Genomic DNA, 22,893 nt, shown 5'->3' on the forward strand with positions numbered 1-22,893 from the left:
TGTCATGACTCTCTTTGCCACTTAAAAGTATTCATGTGTGTGTTAGACTTTTAAACCTGATTTGCATGTCCGGCATTATGTTTTGTTTATTGCGCAAAAAGATCGTAGCGCTTGAGTCCTTTATAGCGCTTGTTCGTGCCCTTTTAATTTATGCTAACTGTCATGGTGCAAAGGTTTCCTTTATTTTCACAATTCAAAATGCCTTTATTTTCACAATTCAAAATGACATGTTAACATTGGTCATGATGCTTGATGTTTTGTTTCAGACGAAATAATAATTTGGTTTGTTGCTCGATATTTTGTTTATTAAGATTCAACAATTGCAAGCTAAGCGCACTATTTATTTGGGCATTTGTATGTATTCTTTTGACCTGAGCCTTTTGCCGTAGAGACGCACGATGCTATAAATAGCAGCCCCACCCTTACGTACTTGCGGCTAATTGAGAGTTTCCTTGCTCGCTTCTTTAGCCTTCCGATTTTCGGAACGTTTTTCTTCTGAGATCGTGCTTTCCCTTGCTGAGTTCTGAAAACATTCCTTGGTGTCAGTTCCTGGGTATTTCGAGCCATTTCCTTTTCTCCAGCATCATGGTAGGAAGTACTGAATCTGATTTTAGATCTTCGATTCGAGTCATGTTTATTTCAGAGACTCGTGTTCCAGCAGCTTGTCATTTTAACTTCATAGCTAGTGTTTATTTAAACGCACGCTACTAATTTAGTTTATTTGACCTTGTGGAAAGTTCCAACTCTTGATTTAAAGATTGGGGAATCATGTTCAGAGATTTTGGTTACCGATTAATGATTTGCACAGCATAATTATTCATGTATTGAAACTCCTTTCATTTATGTGAAGAAATGGCTAAATAGAGATACTCTCTTTTCTAACATTCTAGTTTCAGTCGCTACTTTTCATATTAGAACTTTACAGAAGTGGTCGCAGGAGTAATATTTGAACCAGAATCATTTATTGTGTGAAGTTCACTACTTATTAGAGAACTGTACAAATCAAGGTGATTGATATTGGATTGTTTTACGTAAATTGAATATAGTGTTGTGCAATTTAACCTGCTTTCCTTTACAGATCTCCTTCCTAGCAGTACCCTCCCTAATTTCCCTTCCCCTCGTCTGGCCATCTTGATCCTCTGTTACTTTTGTACAGAGTCGAGGCTGCCGGAAGGTGGGCTACTTGAGGGTACTGCTCCCGGGGAACCTGGATCTGACATGAAGAGAGCTAAAGAATGATGATGGATTCAACCCAGATCTTTGACTGGGGGTGAGTGTCTGAAAAGTTTCAGCACTCTGTCCATCATCTCCTTGTGTTTGCTTTGTTCGCCCTAAGTTGGAATGGTATGCCCAGTTTCAGCGCTCCATCCACCATCTCCTTGTTTTTGCTTTGTTTGCCCTAAGTTGGCAGGGAATGCCCAGACATGGGTCCCTTACTCATTTTGCCACTGGATTCAAGCAAGCCTGGTTTATGAGGGCTGTTAGCCCACAACCGGTCCCAGGATTCTTGGCAGTTCGGGCTGGACTGTTGCCATGAGGCACAGGGTCAAGACTGATTTGCATATAGCTGTTTCTGAACTGGGGTGGCGAACTGAGCTAATGAATGATGATGGATTCAACCCAGATCTTTGACTGGGAGTGAGTGCCTGAAAAGTTTCAGCGCTCCGTCCATCATCTCCTTGTGTTTGCGTTGCTCGGCCTAAGTTGGCAGGCTATGCCCAGACGTGAGTCCCTTGCTCACTTTGACACTGGATTCATGCAAGCCTGGCTGATGAGGGCTGTTAGCCCAAAACCAGTCCCAGGATACTTGTTTCCGGTCCAGGAAAGACATGGCTTGTCAGTTCGGGCTGGACTATTCCCAGGAGGCACAGGGTGAAGACTGATTTGCATATAGCTGTGTCTGAACTGTGGTGGCGAACTGAGCTAAAGAATGATGATGGATTCAACCCAGATCTTTGACTGGGAGTGAGTGCCTGAAAAGTTTCAAAGCTCCGTCCATCATCTTCTTGTTTTTGCTTTGTTTGCACTAAGTTGGCAGGCTATGCCCAGACGTGGGTTCCTTGCTCATTTTGCCACTGGATTCAAGCTAGCCTGGCTGATGAGGGCTGTTAGCCCATAACCGGTCCCAAGATACTTGTTTCCAGTCCAGGGAAGACATGACTTGGCAATTCAGGCTGGACTGTTTCCATGAGGCACAGGGTGAAGACTGATTTACATATAGCTGTGTCTAAACTGGGGTGGCGAAGCGAGCTAAAGAATGATGATGGATTGCACCCAGATCTTTGACTGGGGGTGAGTGTCTGAAAATTTCAGCGCTCTGTCCATCATCTCCTTGTGTTTGCTTTGTTAGCCCTTAGTTGGAAGGGTATGCCCAGGCATGGGTCCCTTGCTCACTTTGCCACTGGATTTATGCAAGCCTGGCTGATGAGGGCTGTTAGCCCAAAACCGGTCCCAGGATACTTGTTTCTGGTCCAGGGAAGACATGGCTTGTCAGTTCAGGCTGGACTATTCCCAGGAGGCACAGGGTGAAGACTGAATTGCATATAGCTGTGTCTAAACTGGGGTGGCGAAGTGAGCTAAAGAATGAGGTTGGATTCCACCCAGATCTTTGACTGGGGTGAGTGTCTGCAGATTTCAATGCTCCGTCCATCATCTCCTTGTGTTTGCTTTGTTAGCCCTAAGTTGGAAGGGTATACCCAGATGTTGGTCCCTTACTCATTTTGCCACTGGATTCAAGCAAGCCTGGCTTCTGAGGGCTGTTAGATCAAAACCGGTCTGAGGATGCTTGTTTCCGGTTCAGGGAAGACATGGCTTGTCAGTTCGGGCTGGACTGTTTCCATGAGGCACAGGGTCAAGACTGATTTGCATATAGCTCTGTCTGAACAGGGGCGGCGAAGTGAGCTAAAGAATGAGGATGGATTCAACCCAGATCTTTGACTGGGGGCGAGTGTCGGAAAAGTTTCAGTGCTGCATCCACCATCTCCTTGTTTTTGCTTTGTTCGCCCTAAGTTGGCAGGGAATGCCTAGACATGGGTCCCTTACTCATTTTGCCACTGGGTTCAAGTAAGCCTGGCTGATGAGGGCTGTTAGCCCACAACCGGTCCCAGGATCTTTTTTTTCCGGTCCAGAAAAGAAATGGCTTGGCAGTTCGGGCTGGACTGTCCCCATGAGGCACAGAGTCAAGACTGATTTGCATATAGCTGTGTCTGAACTGGGGTGGCGAACTGAGCTAAAGAATGATGATGGATTTAACCCAGATCTATGAGTGGGAGTGAGTGCCTGAAAAGTTTCAACGCTCCGTCCATCATCTCCTTGTTTTTGCTTTGTTCACCCTAAGTTGGCAGGCTATGTTGACGTGGGTCCCTTGCTCATTTTGCCACTGGATTCAAGCTAGCCTGGCTTCTGAGGGCTGTTAGATCAAAACCGGTCTGAGGATGCTTGTTTCCGGTTCAGGGAAGACATGGCTTCTCAGTTCGGGCTGGACTGTTTCCATGAGGCACAGGGTCAAGACTGATTTGCATATAGCTCTGTCTGAACAGGGGCGGCGAAGTGAGCTAAAGAAAGAGGATAGATTCAACCCAGATCTTTGACTGGGGGCGAGTGTCGGAAAAGTTTCAGCGCTCCATCCACCATCTCCTTGTTTTGCTTTGTTCACCCTAAGTTGGCAGGGAATGCCCAGACGTGGGTCCCTTACTCATTTTGCCACTGGGTTCAAGCAAGCCTGGCTGATGAAGGCTGTTAGCCCACAACCGGTCCCAGGATTCTTTTTTCCGGTCCACAAAAGAAATGGCTTGGCAGTTCGGGCTGGACTGTCCTCATGAGGCACAGAGTCAAGACTGATTTGCATATAGCTGTGTCTGAACTGGGGTGGCGAACTGAGCTAAAGAATGATTATGGATTCAACCCAGATCTATGAGTGGGAGTGAGTGCCTGAAAAGCTTCAACGCTCCGTCCATCATCTCCTTGTTTTTGCTTTGTTCGCTCTAAGTTGGCAGGCTATGCCCAGACGTGGGTCCCTTGCTCATTTTGCCACTGGATTCAAGCTAGCCTGACTGATGAGGGCTGTTAGCCCAAAACCGGTCCCAAGATACTTGTTTCCAGTCCAGGGAAGGCATGGCTTGGCAATTCAGGCTGGATTGTTTCCATGAGGTACAGGGTGAAGACTGATTTGCATATAGCTGTGTCTAAACTGGGGTGGCGAAGTGAGATAAAGAATGATGATGGATTCCACCCAGATCTTTGACTGGGGGCGAGTGTCTGAAAAGTTTCAGCGCTCCATCCATCATCTCCTTATGTTTGCTTTGCCCGCTCTAAGTTGGCAGACAATGCCCAGACGTTGGTCCCTTGCTCATTTTGCCACTGGATTCAAGCAAGTCTGACTTATGAGGGCTGTTAGACCAAAACCGGTCCCAGGATGCTTGTTTCCGGTCAAGGGAAGACATGGCTTGTCAGTTCGGGGCTGGACTGTTCCATGAGGCACAGGGTCAAGACTGATTTGCATATAGCTGTGTCTTAACTGGGGTGGTGAAGTGAGCTAAAGAATGATAATGGATTCAACCCACATCTTTGTCTGGGGGTGAGTGTCTGAAAAGTTTCAGCACTCCGTCCATCATCTCCTTGTGTCTGCTTTGTTCACCCTAAGTTGTCTGGGTGTGCCCAGACATGGGTCCCTTGCTCACTTTGCCACTGGATTCAAGCTAGCCTGGCTGATGAGGGCTGTTAGCCCAAAACCGGTCCCAACATACTTGTTTCCACTCCAGGGAAGACATGGCGTGGCAGTTCGGGCTGGACTGTTTCCATGAGGCACAGGGTCAAGACTCTTTTGCATATAGCTGTGTCTGAACTGGGGTGGTGAAGTGAGCTAAAGAATGAGGATGGATTCCACCCAGCTCTTTGACTGGCGGTGAGTGTCTGAAAATTTCTACGCTCTGTCCATCATCTCCTTGTGTTTGCTTTGTTAGCCCTAAGTTGGAAGGGTATGCCCAGACGTGGGACCATTGCTCATTTTGCCACTGGATTCAAGCTAGCCTGGCTGATGAGGGCTGTTAGCCCACAACCGGTCCCAGGATTCTTGTTTGTGGCCCAGGAACGACATGGCTTGGCAGTTCGGGCAGGAGTGTTCCCATGAGGCACAGGGTCAAGACTGATCTGCATATAGCTGTGTCTTAACTGGGGTGGCGAACTGAGCTAAAGAATGATGATGGATTCAACCCAGATCTTTGAATGGGAGTGAGTGCCTGAAAAGTTTCAGCGCTCCGTCCATCATCTCCTTGTGTTTGCTTTGTTCGCCCTAAGTTGGCAGGCTATGCCCAGACGTAGGTCCCTTGCTCACTTTGCCACTGGATTCAAGCTAGCCTGGCTGATGAGGGCTATTAGCCCAAAACCGGTCCCAAGATACTTGTTTCCGGTCCAGGGAAGACATGGCTTGTCAGTTCGGGCTGGACTATTCCCATGAGGCACAGGGTCAAGATTGATTTGCATATAACTGTGTCTGAACTGGGGCGGAGAAGTAAACTGAAAATGAGTATGGATTCAACCCAGATCTTTGACTGGAGGTGAGTGTCTGAAAAGTTTCAGCGCTCCGTTCTTCATTTCCTTGTGTTTGCTTTGTTCACCCTAAGTTGTCAGGGTATGCCCAGACGTGTGTCTCTTGCTCAGTTTGCCACTGGATTCAAGCTTGCCTGGCTGATGAGGGTGTTTGCCCGAAACGGACCCCAGAATGCTTGTTACTGGACCAGGGAAGACAGGGCTTGGCAGTTCGGGCTGGACTGTTCCCATGAGGCACAGGGTCAAGACTAATTTGCATATAGACCTGCCTGAACTTGGGCGGTGAAGTGAGCTAAAGAATGGTGATGGATTCAACCCAGACCTTTGACTGGGGGTGAGTGTCTGAAAAGTTTCAGCGCTCCATACACCATCTCCTTGTTTTTGCTTTGTTCGCCCTAAGTTGGCAGGGTATGCCCAGACGTGGGTCCCTTACTCATTTTGCCACTGGATTCAAGCAAGCCTGGTTGATGAGGGCTGTTAGCCCACAACTGGTCCCAGGATTCTTGTTTCCGGTCCAGGATAGACATGGCTTGGCAGATCAGGCTGGACTGTTCCCATGAGTCACAAGGTCAAGACTGATTTGCATATCGCTGTGTCTGAACTGGGGTGGCGAACTGAGCTAAAGAATGATGATCGTTTGCACCCAGATCTTTGACTGGGGGTGAGTGTCTGAAAATTTCAGCGCTCCGTCCATCATCTCCTTGTGTTTGCTTTGTTAGCCCTTAGTTGGAAGGGTATGCCCAGACATGGGTCCCTTGCTCACTTTGCCACTGGATTCATGCAAGCCTGGCTGATGAGGGCTGTTAGATCAAAACCGGTCTGAGGATGCTTGTTTCCGGTTCAGGGAAGACATGGCTTGTCAGTTTGGGCTGGACTGTTTCCATGAGGCACAGGGTCAAGACTGATTTGCATATAGCTCTGTCTTAACAGGGGCGGCGAAGTGAGCTAAAGAATGGTGATGGATTCAACCCAGACCTTTGACTGGGGGTGAGTGTCTGAAAAGTTTCAGCGCTCCATACACCATCTCCTTGTTTTTGCTTTGTTCGCCCTAAGTTGGCAGGGTATGCCCAGACGTGGGTCCCTTACTCATTTTGCCACTGGATTCAAGCAAGCCTGGTTGATGAGGGCTGTTAGCCCACAACTGGTCCCAGCATACTTGTTTCTGGTCCAGGGAAGACATGGCTTGTCAGTTCAGGCTGGACTATTCCCAGGAGGCACAGGGTGAAGACTGAATTGCATATAGCTGTGTCTGAACTGGGGTGGCGAAGTGAGCTAAAGAATGAGGATGGATTCCACCCAGATCTTTGACTTTAGTGAGTGTCTGCAAATTTCAACGCTCCGTCCATCATCTCCTTGTGTTTGCTTTGTTAGCCCTAAGTTGGAAGGGTATACCCAGACGTTGGTCCCTTACTCATTTTGCCACTGGATTCAAGCAAGCCTGGCTTCTGAGGGCTGTTAGATCAAAACCGGTCTGAGGATGCTTGTTTCCGGTTCAGGGAAGACATGGCTTGTCAGTTTGGGCTGGACTGTTTCCATGAGGCACAGGGTCAAGACTGATTTGCATATAGCTCTGTCTTAACAGGGGCGGCGAAGTGAGCTAAAGAATGAGGATGGATTCAACCCAGATCTTTGACTGGGAGTGAGTGTCGGAAAAGTTTCAGCGCTCCATCCACCATCTCCTTGTTTTTGCTTTGTTCGCCCTAAGTTGGCAGGGAATGCCCAGACGTGGGTCCCTTACTCATTTTGCCACTGGGTTCAAGCAATCCTGGCTGATGAGGGCTGTTAGCCCACAACCGGTCCCAGGATTCTTTTTTCCGGTCCAGAAAAGAAACGGCTTGGCAGTTCGGGCTGGACTGTCCCCATGAGGCACAGAGTCAAGACTGATTTGCATATAGCTGTGTCTGAACTGGGGTGGCGAACTGAGCTAAAGAATAATGATGGATTCAACCCAGATCTATGAGTGGGAGTGAGTGCCTGAAAAGTTTCAACGCTCCGTCCATCATCTCCTTGTTTTTGCTTTGTTCACCCTAAGTTGGCAGGCTATGCCCAGACGTGGGTCCCTTGCTCATTTTGCCACTGGATTCAAGCTAGCCTGACTGATGAGGGCTGTAAGCCCAAAACCAGTCCCAAGATACTTGTTTCCAGTCCAGGGAAGACATGGCTTGGCAATTCAGGCTGGACTGTTTCCATGAGGTACAGGGTGAAGACTGATTTGCATATAGCTGTGTCTAAACTTGTGTGGCGAAGTGAGATAAAGAATGATGATGGATTCCACCCAGATCTTTGACTGGGGGAGAGTGTCTGAAAAGTTTCAGCGCTCCGTCCATCATCTCCTTATGTTTGCTTTGCTCGCTCTAAGTTGGCAGACAATGCCCAGATGTTGGTCCCTTGCTCATTTTGCCACTGGATGCAAGCAAGCCTGACTTATGAGGGCTGTTAGACCAAAACCGGTCCCAGGATGCTTGTTTCCGGTCAAGGGAAGACATGGCTTGTCAGTTCGGGGCTGGACTGTTCCATGAGGCACAGGGTCAAGACTGATTTGCATATAGCTGTGTCTTAACTGGGGTGGTGAAGTGAGCTAAAGAATGATAATGGATTCAACCCACATCTTTGTCTGGGGGTGAGTGTCTGAAAAGTTTCAGCACTCCGTCCATCATCTCCTTGTGTCTGCTTTGTTCACCCTAAGTTGTCTGGGTATACCCAGACATGGGTCCCTTGCTCACTTTGCCACTAGATTCAAGCTAGCCTGGCTGATGAGGGCTGTTAGCCCAAAACCGGTCCCAAGATACTTGTTTCCACTCCAGGGAAGACATGGCGTGGCAGTTCGGGCTGGACTGTTTCCATGAGGCACAGGGTCAAGACTGTTTTGCATATAGCTGTGTTTGAACTGGGGTGGTGAAGTGAGCTAAAGAATGAGGATGGATTCCACCCAGCTCTTTGACTGGGGGTGAGTGTCTGAAAATTTCTACGCTCTGTCCATCATCTCCTTGTGTTTGCTTTGTTAGCCCTAAGTTGGAAGGGTATGCCCAGACGTGGGACCATTCCTCATTTTAACACTGGATTCAAGCTAGCCTGGCTGATGAGGGCTGTTAGCCCGAAACCGGTCCCAGGATTCTTGTTTGGGGCCCAGGAAAGACATGGCTTGGCAGTTCGGGCTGGAGTGTTCCCATGAGGCACAGGGTCAAGACTGATTTGCATATAGCTGTGTCTTAACTGGGGTGGCGAACTGAGCTAAAGAATGATGATGGATTCAACCCAGATCTTTTCCTGGGAGTGAGTGCCTGAAATGTTTCAGCACTCCGTCCATCATCTCCTTGTGTTTGCTTTGTTCGCCCTAAGTTGGCAGGCTATGCCCAGACGTGGGTCCCTTGCTCACTTTGCCACTGGATTCAAGCTAGCCTGGCTTATGAGGGCTGTTAGACCAAAACCAGGCCCAGGATGCTTGTTTCCGGTCCAGGGAAGACATGGCTTGTCAGTTCGGGCTGGACTGTTCCATGAGGCACGGGGTCAAGACTGATTTGCATATAGCTGTGTCTTAACTGGGGTGGCAATGTGAGCTAAAGAATGAAAATGGATTCAACCCACATCTTTGTCTGGGGGTGAGTGTCTGAAAAGTTTCAGCGCTCCGTCCATCATCTCCTTGTGTCTGCTTTGTTCACCCTAAGTTGGCTGGGTATGCCCAGACGTGGGTCCCTTGCTCACTTTGCCACTGGATTCAAGCTAGCCTGGCTGATGAGGGCTGTTAGCCCAAAACCGGTCCCAAGATACTTGTTTCCACTCCAGGGAAGACATGGCGTGGCAGTTCGGGCGGACTGTTTCCATGAGGCACAGGGTCAAGACTGTTTTGCATATAGCTGTGTCTGAACTGGGGTGGTGAAGTGAGCTAAAGAATGAGGATGGATTCCACCCAGCTCTTTGACTGGGGGTGAGTGTCTGAAAATTTCTACGCTCCGTCCATCATCTCCTTGTGTTTGCTTTGTTAGCCCTAAGTTGGAAGGGTATGCCCAGACGTGGGTCCCTTGCTCATTTTGCCACTGGATTCAACCTAGCCTGGCTGATGAGGGCTGTTAGCCCGAAACCGGTCCCAGGATTCTTGTTTGTGGCCCAGGAAAGACATGGCTTGGCAGTTCGGGCTGGAGTGTTCCCATGAGGCACAGGGTCAAGACTGATCTGCATATAGCTGTGTCTTAAAAGGGGTGGCGAACTGAGCTAAAGAATGATGATGGATTCAACCCAGATCTTTGACAGGGAGTGAGTGTCTGAAAAGTTTCAGCGCTCCATCCACCATCTCCTTGTTTTTGCTTTGTTCGCCCTAAGTTGGCAGGGAATGCCCAGATGTGGGTCCCTTACTTATTTTGCCAGTGGATTCAAGCAAGCCTGGTAGATGAGGGCTGTTAGCCCACAACCGGTCCCAGGATTCTTGTTTACGGTCCAGGTAAGAGATGGCTTGGCAGTTCGGGCTGGACTGTTCCCATGAGGTACAGGGTCAAAACTGATTTGCATATAGCTGTGTGTGAACTGGGGTGGCGAACTGAGCTAAAGAATGATGATGTGTTCAACCCAGATCTTTGACAGGGAGTGAGTGCCTGAAAAGTTTTAGTGCTCCGTCCATCATCTCCTTGTGTTTGCTTTATTCGCCCTAAGTTGGCAGGCTATGCTCAGACGTGGGTCCCTTGCTCACTTTGCCACTGGATTCAAGCTAGCCTGGTTGATGAGAGCTGTTAGCTCGAAACCGTTCCCAGGATGCTTGTTTCCGGTCCAGAGAAAACATGGCTTGGCAGTTCGGGCTGGACTATTACCATTAGGCACAGGGTCAAGACTGATTTGCATATAGCTGTGTCTGAATTGGGGTGGCGAAGTGAGCTAAAGAATGATGATTGATTGTACCCAGATCTTTGACTGGGGGTGAGTGTCTGAAAAGTTTCAGCGCTCCGTCCATCATCTCCTTGTGTTTGCTTTGTGCGCCCTTAGTTGGGAAGGTATGCCCAGACGTGGGTCCCTTGCTCACTTTGCCACTGGATTCAAGCAAGCCTGCTGATGAGGGCTGTTAGTCCGCAACCGGTCCCAGGATGCTTGTTTCCGATCCAGGGAAGACATGGCTTCGCAGTTTGGGTTGGACTGTTCCCATGAGGCACAGGGTCAAGACTGATTTGCATATAGCTGTGTCTGAACTGGGGTAGTGAAGTGAGCTAAAGAATGATGATGGATTCAACTCAGATCTTTTACTGGGGGTGAGTGTCTGAAAAGTTTCAGCTCTCTGTCCATCATCTCCTTGTGTTTGCTTTTATCTTATTGATAGGGCGCATTCTTTGACCTTTTGTTTTGGCGCAGGGCAGCGCAGCAATATTCCTTGCATCGCTGTCCAGCACCCAAACATCTTATAGGTGACCTAACTGTTTGCACCCATTTTAAGATCAGGTATTTTCTGGCTTTAAAAAACTGCCTCTATTGGACTGAGAGACAGTTTTTTTGGTTTTGCGACATACAAGGAAATCTTTGTAAATAACGTGTAGCATAAGAATGCCTACCTTGCATCTCATTTTCAGTAAGTCACTCTAACAGAAGTGCAGATGTGAAAAAGTCATGTTTAAGCTAGAAAACTTGCGGGTATCTGTAGCTATGCCGTTGGAAAAAAGCCGCATTAACGTCAAAAACGTTACGCTACGGCGGCGTTACGTTCTTGCAAATATACCCCTAGATGTCTTTGGCATGTCAGAGAGTTTGATTCTCCGTGGGTTGGAGGTGCCTGTCGGATTGACAGAACACAATTGCAGACCCCAAAGAGTTGATACAATGACACCTATTCATCCTTAAAATGGTTCATGTACTTGCAAACTGGCTGAAATATGTACATATATTAAGAATGAGAAAAGCATGTTGGGTAGGAACAAATTAATTAATACTGGAAATAATAATTTTCTTCGACGGTTGTCCAATATTACATTGTCCCAACTTGTCATTAACACAGTATGGAGTCGTGTTGGTTTAGTTTGAGGACATTTTCGGGACCTTGAATGACAGCCAGTCTGTTGCAGATTGAATTGGGCTTGTTGACCCACCAGATAGTAAAAATCTGCCACATTTTTAGAAAACTAACAATGTCTTTGCATAAAGAAAATGTATATGTAATTAATTTCAAGGACAATTGTACACTTTTGTTTGCCATTCTATGTTTTCTGACATTCAAGTCTCATAATGCAACACAAACTGCTGCCTGAACCCTCTGCATTTATTGTGATAATTTGCAAGTTTACTTTAGAATGTCACTGCCTTATTTAAAATTCTAATCTTCTTCAATAAACACGGAGGCTGTTTCCATCCATCTTGATATCCTAAACATTCACAGGAAGGGGTATTCTGCCAACAATAAAAAGATATGTTGAGATGCGAAAATTGCCCACATGTCCATTGATCAACAAGGGAGCTATGCCTACAAACAGGGGGAAATACCATGTGGAGATTGAATTTTATTTTCTATGCAGAAAACATACACTCAACATGCACTTCCTGTACAATTGAGGCTTTTAGATAAGTTGATATTTTGAAAGAAAAATTATGGGTTCACAAATTTGAAAATCTCTATGATGTCAACATCAATCGACCATCTATTGCTAACCTGGTGTCAGTTGTTTCTTAAAGTGTGAATCACACTAACAGTGAGTGAGACTGAAGAGGGTGCTTGCACTGTACTGGGCACAAATTATCATATGAATGGTAGTTCACCTAAATGTCTCTTAATGACAAAAAATTGTTAATTTTATACCACACTTTTGTTTGATAAAAAAATAAATCACAATCTTTTTAACATGATCTAGAATAAACAAATTCATCCATATGACCTGGTGATAGTACCAATAATGGGGCTTTTCAAAACATTGCAATCCTTTTTTGGGCCTATTCAGCCCATAGACCCTTGATCAGGGAATTATTTTATATGTATTTGTAGAGCGTGCAATCATCTACAAGCATATCCTGATGTTGAGCAGGTGTACGGTCTTTTTCTTGAGGGTAGGGTTACTCGAAGAGCCAAGTCTTCTGCTTCTTGTGAAACTCAATTAAAGAGAAGGAGGCTCTAATCTGTGTAGTAGGAGGTCGTTCCATGCTATAGGAGGGACGTATGAGAAAGCTTGACCTCCAGCTGTTTTCTGCGTATGGGTGGGATGTGAGTCTAGATGAGTAGAGGTGTCTAGCTGGTTGATGGAAGGAGATGCAACTGTTCAGGTAAATCAAGCTTGTCTTGTGTAGTGTGCAGTGCTTCGTATTTGAGGGTGAGAAGTCTGAACTGAGCATAATTGTGAATTAGGAGCAGTGGAGCTCCCTGAGGTGTGGTGTGAGGTGAGTTCCTGATGAAAGGTTGAGTATGTGTCTGGCTGCCGCGTTCTGGATAGTTTGTAGTCTTCTGGTGAGTTGCTTTGTGATTCCAGTGCAGATGACATTCCCGTTGTCCAGCCTGCTGGAAGCAAGGGTGTGGGTGTTGGTTTTTCTGCTGCTGCTTGGGAGCTAATTGAAGATCTTCCTCATCCTCCTCAGGGTGTGAAACATGAATCTATGACGGCATTGATGTATGCAAACTAGTCTAGTTTATTGTCAGTATTGAACCCAAGGGGGCAGATTTATGTTTCCTGGCGCATCCCTGCAAATCAGCAGGGATGCGCCAGGAAAGATGCGTCACGCAAGTTTACCCTTGCGCCACCACAGATGCGCCGCATTTACAATGCAGTGCATCGTGGCGCAAGCATAAACAGATGCGTGACGCATCTGATGGCGTACGGGTGGCACATTGCTGGAGTCGCGTCACAAGCACGACGCAACTCCAGCAATGTTTAGGGGCTGCCCATACCTAACATGCTGCATCATGCCTTACGCCTGCTTCAAGCAGGCGCAAGGTTTTGACGCAGCAGCGTCGGAAAAGTGACTGAGTGAAATCTTGTAGATTTCACTGCGTCACTTTTCCGACGCTTTTTCCGATGGAACGCCCACCCTGCATACATTAAACCTGACGCAGGTTTAATGTAGTGCAGGGCTTTACGACGTGACGCATCTCCCTAGATGCGTCACGTTGTAAATAAGGCGCAACATGGCGCATGGTTTACGCCGCCGCTGCGTCACAAAAGTGATGCAACGGCGGCGTAAAAGTGGCGCAAGTCTAACATAAATCTGCCCCAAGGTTCCTGGGTGGGACGTGAAGTAAGTGTGAGTCTGAGGTCAGCCAGCCACCAGGTGGAGACCCAGGGTGAGGTGTTTTTTTCCTAAGATCACTACTTCTGTCTTGTTGGTGTTGCGCTTTAGACAGTTAGACTTCACCCAGGTTGTGACCTTCGTTACGCAGGAGGTGAACTTGTTCCTTATTTTAGGGGTTATGTCGAGAGGTACAGAATAAGATGTGAGTTATTGGCATATGAGAGTATGTTATTGCTGACGTGGATGACATTGGCTAGTGGAGTGTTGAAGATGGTAGGGCAGAACCTTGAGGCACTCCGCAGATGAAATTACAGGCTTCTGAGGAGTACTGTTAGACTCATCTTTTCAGTTATTTTAATCAGAAAGGAGACGATCTAGCTGAGAGCGGATCCTTGATTGCCAATCTCTCCTGGCATCTGATTATTGTAGCGGGTGATACCATGTTGAAGTCTGCCAAGAGGTCTAGAAGGATGAGGTTGCAATACATTTGTACCCCAGTGCCATTACCAATCCTGGCCTATGACTATAGCTGTCACTGTGGCTCTATCTCTGGCCGCATCCTTAGCTCCTTGCATTGTGATGGTACTGCATGCCTACCTTCCACCTGAAATTTCAGACAGACCTGTATCATCAATGGGTAATTTGAAAAAATCTATAGGAAATGTTCAAAATAGACTAGGATTTAAGAAATGTATGTTTTCCACAATAGTAAACGTATCTTCACACTGTTGGATTGCCACTAGTGAAGAGGGGCCAACAGCAAATGCCTGCTTGAGGAAGAAATACATTAACACTGCATTAGAAAGTCTTGATGCTTGGATTATTATGATAGAACTGAGTTTACTCCTCATAATGCTCTCCTTTCCTTCCTTTATTTAGTTGGCGTGACAAGATGATGTCTGAGCAAAAAGAGTTCTCTGAGCAGGACGCAGATTTGCCGTCTTTTCAAAACACATCCTTAGCTTACATGCAAGTCCATCTGGAGGAGCATGAATAATGCAAGCCCAGCACCAAGGAGTTGATCCTCAAGAAGGCCAAGGAGATCTGCACGTGTACCCCAAAAATGATCACAAAGTCTCTCTTTCAGGTCCTTCCTGTGCTGGAGTGGGTCCCTCGTTATAATATCAAACAGCAGCTCCTGAATGACATTGTTTCAGGGCTCATCATTGGAGTTGTTACCATTCCGCACTCTATTGCGTATTCCCTCTTAGCCAATGTGGATCCTATTTATGGACTTTACACAAACTTCTTTTGCTGCCTTGTTTACATTGCTTTTGGCACATCACGCCATACCTGCGTTGGAACCTATAGAGTGCTGTGCCTGATGATTGGCCAGTCAGTTAGCAAGCAGTGGAAAGCTGCTGGCTATGCAACAGATGGAGGAACTGTTGCTGGAGCATTCATAAACTCATCCTTACCAATCAATGCCACAGACTTCTGTGACAAAGGCTGTTTTGCCATAAAGGTTGCCACATCATTGACTTTTCTTGTTGGGGTTTACCAGGTAATTTGCAAGAATGAATTCTGTTTGCATAATCTAGTCACCAATGATGAAGCAAAGCTGCCATAGTCCATCAGGTGATCAAAACAATTGGTCCCTTTCTTATTCTGAGTATTAAATGTCATCAATAATTAAGCATCTGTAAACCTATCAAACCCATAGTCCCTTGCACCTGCTGCACTCATGATAGAAAATCCCCAGAAAGCCACAGTTCGCTCATATGCTCTTACCAATATCACCATTTGAGTATTACCATGCATCAGAATGGGTTGGAACTCGCAGGCCAGGAAATTTGGCAGTTCACAAAGGGCAATGTCCTCTCACCTCTTCTAATTAATTGATGGTATCTCTTTTAATCCTTTCAAACAAATAGCAAAGCATCTCCTTTAAGTAGCAGCGCTTTCTCTTAACATATGGGACATATTTACAAGGGCGGTGCACCACAGGAACCTCACTTTTAATGATGTTCCTGTGGCAGAATGCCCTGTTCCATATTTACAAAGTGGCACTAAGCCAATTTTTGTGGCTTACCTCTGCTTTGTAAATATGGTACCCTTTCATGCATGTATCTGCGTTCAAGGGGCATGCAATGGGTGTTGCTGTGCGCATTCCACTGCAACACCCATTTCTTTGTGACACTGCCCCAGATTTACAAGGATCTGTAAATCTGGGGCAGTGCCAAAAACTAAAGCCATGCAAGAGCAGGCATTAGAATGGTGAAACGAGGAGAAATTGTTTTATATCTCCTAGTATTTGCTTTTTTTATCTGTGCTACATTCTGCAGCACACATAGAAAGAGCAAAACACCATTAACGATTTTTTATGCGCAGGAAGATGTCCCTTCCTGCACATAAACAATCATTAAATAATGACGATATAATACTTCCATGTGTGCTGCCTTCTGCAGCACACATAGAAGTAACAAGTATGCATTATGGATTGTTTATGTGCAGGAAGGGACATGTTCCTGTACAGAAGAACAAGTTACTTACCTTCTGTAACTCTTTTTCCGGTGGATACAGTATTTGCCTCTGGATTCATCACCTTTTGAATTACCCTTGCGCCAGCATTCCACAGAAGCTTTTTCCATAGCTCTCCCACGTCGACGAGGATGTCACAATAGCACAGCTCTGCTCGTGACTCCGCTGGACGTCATGGGAGCCATGAGAAGACCTCATCAGTGTTCTGACGTCAGTTCCACTAATTTTTTCTGTCCCTTCGAGGCAATCAGGTGAACTGACAACATTTCGCAAGCATACCCAGTATACATTATATGCACAAATATACACAGTATATCAATCAAAGAAGAAAGGAAACTGAAAATACTAGACAAACTACATATCATTTCAAATGACAATAAAATACCAGTAATGATATACTCAAAATCCTTTTGGTATAGGAAAACAGACAATGGGAAGGTGGGTGGGTTATTGGGGAATCCACAGGCAGATACTGAATTCACCAGAAAACGCATTACCGAAGGTAATTAGCTTGTTCTTCTGATAGATACATCTGCCTGTGGATTCCTCACCTTTTGAATTGCATTCCAAAGCAGTCCCACTCTCGGTGGAGTGTGTCCGTCTACCTACACAAAAAATACTGCAGCACAGAACGTGAAAAATAGCCGTCCTTTCTCACCTCTGAATCCAAGCAGTAATCCTTCGCAAAGGTGGGGAGGGAGGCCCATGTTGCCACCTTGCAGATGTCTACAACAGGGGCACCTCTAGCTAAAGCCGAAGAAGCAGACTTATCTCTAGTGGAATGAGCACTAATACTTTCAGGCAGCTCCTTCTTGACCAAGGCGTAGCAGATCTTGATGCGAGTTAACCTACCATCCAACCCCCAATTTGACCACCCCTGAAGTACCTTTTTGAAAGTTGTCTCGGGGCCAGGAGAGCCGTCGCTGCCGAGCCTGCCACCAGAGCCCAGATGGAGGGAAGAAAGCCATGTGACCTGGTTAGGGTGGTGGGAAGACTCTCAGCCTGGACAATCGGACCGACGGCCTGGGCTGAGCTTGGAGAGTGGAGAGTCCTAACTTGTGGTGAGGGTCCCCTGTCTGCCGGTACTGAAGTCTCTCTCCTGAGAAGAGATAAGCCGCTGAGGGGCAGAGGAGAGCTTCAGCCCGCCATCGTGTCACCGGAGGAGAGTGAAGCATCTGGACTGGAGGCGAGGGTCCCCTGCCCGCAGGTACCAGAGCCTCTCTCCTGAGAAGAGACGGGCCACAGTGAGACAGAGGAGAGATTCTGCCTGCCATCTTGACACTGGAGGGGAAGAGCTTGTCGGAGGCCCCGGATGTGCACAGCGTATGGTTGAACTTCAGCCACTATCATACATTGACTACACGGCTTTCATAGCCGGGCCCACGCTGTCAGTAACTGACGAGTCATTGTATCCACCTGCCTCCACGGCAAAAACGGCTCTCGGCAGCGAAACCATGATTCAGTGGAGTATGGGTAAGTGACGTTGCCATGTTTCACTCACACAAGATTCGCTCGCTGTTAAGGCCGGAGAACGCTCTGCAGGGCGTCTCTTCAATCCACTAAACATTTGTTGATCTACACCCTGACTATGCCCACACAGCCTCTTTGGATCAGCAGAGACAGCCATGTTTACGATCGAAGTTTGGTCGTGAATTCCTTTCGGACCTGCCCCTTCTGACGACTGATCAGCTGGCAGCTTGGCCCCGAGGACCTTCAGCCTTAACACCTATATGCACCTTGGCCAGTTAATTTATTTAATGCATTTTGAGTCAATTCACTATTGCATCCTCTTGATAGGCACCATTTTCTACTATCTGACCCTAGCTCAGCCATCTTAAAGCTTCTTGTATTGTAAAAACCAGAGAAATAGAAGAGGTCCTCACCAGTCCTTCCTCATAGCAATAGAAAGAGGATGGATTGAACCTTAAGCAGCGGCCTTCTCTCACCAGTCTTTTCAACCTAACTACTGAATGAGACCTGGAAATCTTCACTTAACAATGGCCGGTTTAATTTAATTTGAGCAATCCCTTAACAATTAAACCTTCAGGATTGTGGATTATTTATGATGGGACAATACATCATCAATTGCAACCCCACATTATAAATCTCCCACCCGCATTCCCAAACACAATTACTCTGCAGCACATTCTTTAAGTAGGCAAAGTCGTAGGACAGACCTCTGTGCATCTAACCCTGCAGTAACACTAATGGTAGGACTTCCTCACGTCTTCTCCACTACGCAACAAACTGGGCATACTGGAATGGTCATTTCCCATAGTGCCTCCTAAGAGAATGTACTCTTTTCTAGCTCCACCCAGGCCCACTTGTAGTCTCTCCTAGTCTCACATACTTACTTAACAATCTTCATCTGATTTACTCGCTCATTGTGCTGCCTGCTTAACTTTAACCACTACCTGCCGTCTGATTCAAGTTCCCTCTCTCTCCCTTGAGCACGATAAGTGGTCCCCCACATTACCATCCTCATCGTGAATTGAACTAATTCCTGACCCTACTGGATCCAATGCCTTCACTATCAACTATCCGCCTAACCTCTACAAAAATGCAGCAAAAAAATACAAACACTGGCTACTCAAATCTAGTCCTGAAACATTAATCTCCAACGTTTACGTCTGTCCAAAAAAGGGTATTCTCTCTAATGACCTCATTTTCTACACGAGAAAACGGGCATGCTGGCGGAAGATCATCTTCTTCATGCTTCGAATAAAAGACTCTAGGAAAAACCCTCATAGTCTAAAATTAATACCTTCACCCTCACTCTTCCTTAGAGCTAATGCCACCATTACTCTCTACAATAATGGTATCATTCTCATACAAGCCTCTAAGTCCAACCTAGCCAAATTGGACTATATCTTGCCTGTCCTCAAGATAGCCATGACTGCTAAATCCTGGTTCTTCTACACACACTCCTAGTTCATTTGACTTTTCCAGCTCCTCTCCCTCTGCTTCATGGAATAGTTCAAGTTCGCATAATTCCTCTCACCACTTAGTTGTCTTCGAGGAATCTCTATCCCCTACAGTAGCCTCGCAAACCAAGCAACCTTCATCTCAACCGTGTGGTGGGCTTAATGGCCCACCCGTCTCGCCGTTAACAAGTCAGAATCTCGGCGTCTCCCCCATCGAGATGCACATTGAAGACATACATCCTCCCCTCTCTGCCGATACTCTTTCATCTTGGGACGCACTTGCTAAGCCTTCCCTACTGATACATCACAAACGCATATTCGGTTGAAATGTGCGCTACTCAATTGTAGATCAGCAAAAAAACATGCTTCAGATATATTCGATCTCATCCAAAACTAAGAGCTAGATATCATAATCCTCACGGAATCCTGGCTAAATCCTTTCTCAACCCCCATATTAGACCTCCTAGTACCTCCTAGTCATAACATAATCTGTCTAGACAGAACCACGAAACAGGGCGGGGGATTAGTTTGTATTCACCGGAACACACTATCTGTCTCTCACATGGAGACTTCCACCTCATCCGTAGTTGAATACCTTTGCCTCAACATATTTAGTAACCACCTCCCTGTATGCAAACTCCATACTTTCTACCACCCTCCTGGCGATAATTTACTCTTCATCGAACAACTTATGGAAATTATCTCCTCCAATGATGACCACTCAATATCCCAAATCTACCTCGGTGACTTCAACCTTCATTGGTCTAAACCTAATGACCAAGCGGTGATCTGTCTTAACGCTTTCCTATCGGATATGGACATTACCCAATTCTGTGACCGGCCAACTCACAACAAAGGAGAAATTCTGGACCTCATTATTTCAAAAGGTAATACCATCACATTGGAGGACATTACTCCACTACAGCATCTTCTTCCTTATCCATAGGGAGGTGATACAGAAAAGGATCCAACCAAAGAAAATTAAACAGTGGAAAAGGGACCTGGGAAATATTAACATGGACTGCCTAGCTACCGAATGTAAAAATGCCTTGTGTCCCCAAGACGACTTGACTGATGTTCATGATCTCACTGACTTCTACAACTCTACTATCTCTGATATCATGGATTCAATAGCATCTCTACAACAAAAAAAGCTGCCTCCAAAATCTCCAAATGATGGTTCAACAACCACCTAAACTCTGATCGCTGCAACGTAAGGGCAGCTGAACGTCTATGGAGATCAAAACCATCAAGGTATCATTTAAAAGTACTTAGATTGGTTAGGAGCTCCTACAATAAAAACATCAAGACGACTAAGGCCGATTACTTCAGAGCCCAACTTAGAAAAGCCTCTAATCGCCCCCAAAACTTTTTGAAATTGTCAAACAGCAATCAGTGATAGCTCCCAATCACCTCAACCAAGCAGTCAATTCACCGTCCTGCACTGATCTGGCTATCTTCTTTATGGAGAAAACTAAATCCAACAGTCTTGAGCTTGAAGCCAAGGGGGCCCTTCTCACATCACTTGAGAGTACGGCTCATTCTGTCCTCTCTGCGAGTCAAAAGCCTCTCACTATTAGCACTAAGAACAGGGCCACATGGAACTCCTTCTCGCCCCTCAGTGAAAATGACATCTACAAAACCCTTCTTAGCATCATCATCAAGATAGCTTTATTCGACTGAGCAAGTCATAAAAGCTCATACAGATAAAACAAATGGATTAAAATAGCTCTGCAATACAAAATGTAAGATCAAAGTTAAAATCTAAAATCAATACATTTGTGCAAAGAAAGGCAGACAGTGCCCTCTTTTCAAAATTTGCATACTAGAACAAGGCTAGGCTATAACACATTAAATGGAATCGCTCTCATGCACCAGGAGAATTGGACTTGAATAAACCCACTTTGCCTAATTTCCCCCATATTCGTGTTGGGTAGTAGATGGTTTCGTTTGGGGCAACTGCTAGCCCTGCTAATTTAGAACGGATCTGCCACATCCACCTGAAAAACTTGGCCTCTGGAATTGCATACCTGGGAAATGAGTCGGAGCGTAAAATTTGCAGGGCTACCTTATGTAAAAGTGTGCCCATATTCTTACAGAGCTGGGCAAGCCAAACTTTCCGCAGGCTCGCCTAAGCAGTGCAGACAAAGAGCACATGGGAATATGATGCTACTTGTTTAATGCAGACAGGGCATTTATTGTCCCCTGTGCAAAACCATTTGGATGAGAAAGACTTCGTCGGCAATGTGCCAGACCTAAATTAGAAGTAAAGTTTCCAATCCAAAGGCTTTGTAAATTTGTCCCAGTATAGCTCTTGACTCGGGCATAGTTTGATTTGTAAGAAGAGCCACGTGAGTGAGGATGGATCATACGATCTAAATTCTTTGTGTGGGACCATTTCCCAGTAAATCTCTTTACGAATGTTTTTTGAGTTGAATGTCGAAGTGGAGGGGAGATCCCACAAGTGTGATAGAACCTTCTTAGCATTAACCCCTCTAATCACTTCAGCGACCTGCTGCCACCATCTGTCTTAAAAAAAATCAAGGAGGCCCTCATCCTCCTCTGGACTAAAATTGTCAACGCCTCTTTAGCTCAAGGCAAGATCCCCGAATGCCTAAAAGCAGCTCAGGTTTCACCCATTCTAAAAAAATCGAATGCGGATAGATCTGATCTCAACAACTTCCATCCGACATCCCTACTCTGGCTAAGTTCCTAGAAAAATGGGACCAATCACAATTTTGCTTGCACATCGAGACTTTCGATCTCCTGGATCAACACCAATCTGGCTTCAGGAGTGGTCACAGTACTGAATCGGCACTCATTCACATCATTGATGACATCTTAAACATGCTAGAACATAATGAATCCTGCCTCTTAATCCTCCTTGATCTTTCCTCTGCATTCGACACTGTTAATCAAGACAACCTCTTAGCTATTCTGGAACACAGGATGGGCCTTTCCGGCTTGGTACTGCAATGGTTCTCTTCCTTCCTTCATAATAGATCCCAAAGAGTTGAGGTGAATCATACCTTATCCTATCCGTCTCCAGTCTCCATGGGCGTCCCACAAGGATCTGCCCTTTCTCCTATTCTCTTTAATATTTTCCTAGAAACACTAGTGAACGTTCTATCATCCATGAACATTATTTTTCATATGTATGCGGATGACATGCAACTTTATCTGAAAATCAATTCTTCTCAAGACTTCATCTCACTAAACTCCTCCTTGAGGATTACCCAAAACTGGTTAACAGAAAACAATCTCCTGCTGAACACCACCAAAACAGAAATCCTTCTAATTTTCCCTCCTAAGCATATTCTCAAGATTTACCTCTGGATGAAACAACTCTCGACCTTCAACAGCTACCCGGTTATCATCGATTCAGCTGCATCTCTTGGAATCACCCTAGATTCGCACTTGAACATGAAGAAAAATATAAGTAAGATGTGCAAGGTTACGAATCACCAAATAAGGATTCTTAGAAACCTAAAAGCATTCATCCCACAAAAGAACTTCAAGCAGGTGGTACAAACACTTGTCCTACCGAGGCTAGACTATGGGAGCGTGACGCTCTGTGGCCTCCTCAAATATACCTTGGCCCCGCTCAGGGCTTCATTGAATGCCGCTGTGTGAGAAGTTGGCTTGGCATATGCTGGTCACTAGTTATAGTGGCCACCTTGCACCAGTCCAATTAGACTCTTATGGTAGATAGGTTTAAGACAACCTTTTAAAGAAAGCTATCCTAGTGGTAGCTGTGGAG

General features: G+C 46.0%; 1 pseudogene; it reads left to right on the plus strand.

Moving 5' to 3' along the window:
• Positions 1–14,620: 14,620 nt before the first annotated feature.
• LOC146811123 (sulfate transporter-like) overlaps positions 14,621–22,893 on the plus strand; it is a 64,602-nt pseudogene continuing 56,329 nt past the window's right edge.

The sequence above is a fragment of the Triturus cristatus genome, chromosome 7, assembly GCF_964204655.1.
Source record: "Triturus cristatus chromosome 7, aTriCri1.1, whole genome shotgun sequence".
NCBI lineage: Eukaryota > Metazoa > Chordata > Amphibia > Caudata > Salamandridae > Triturus > Triturus cristatus.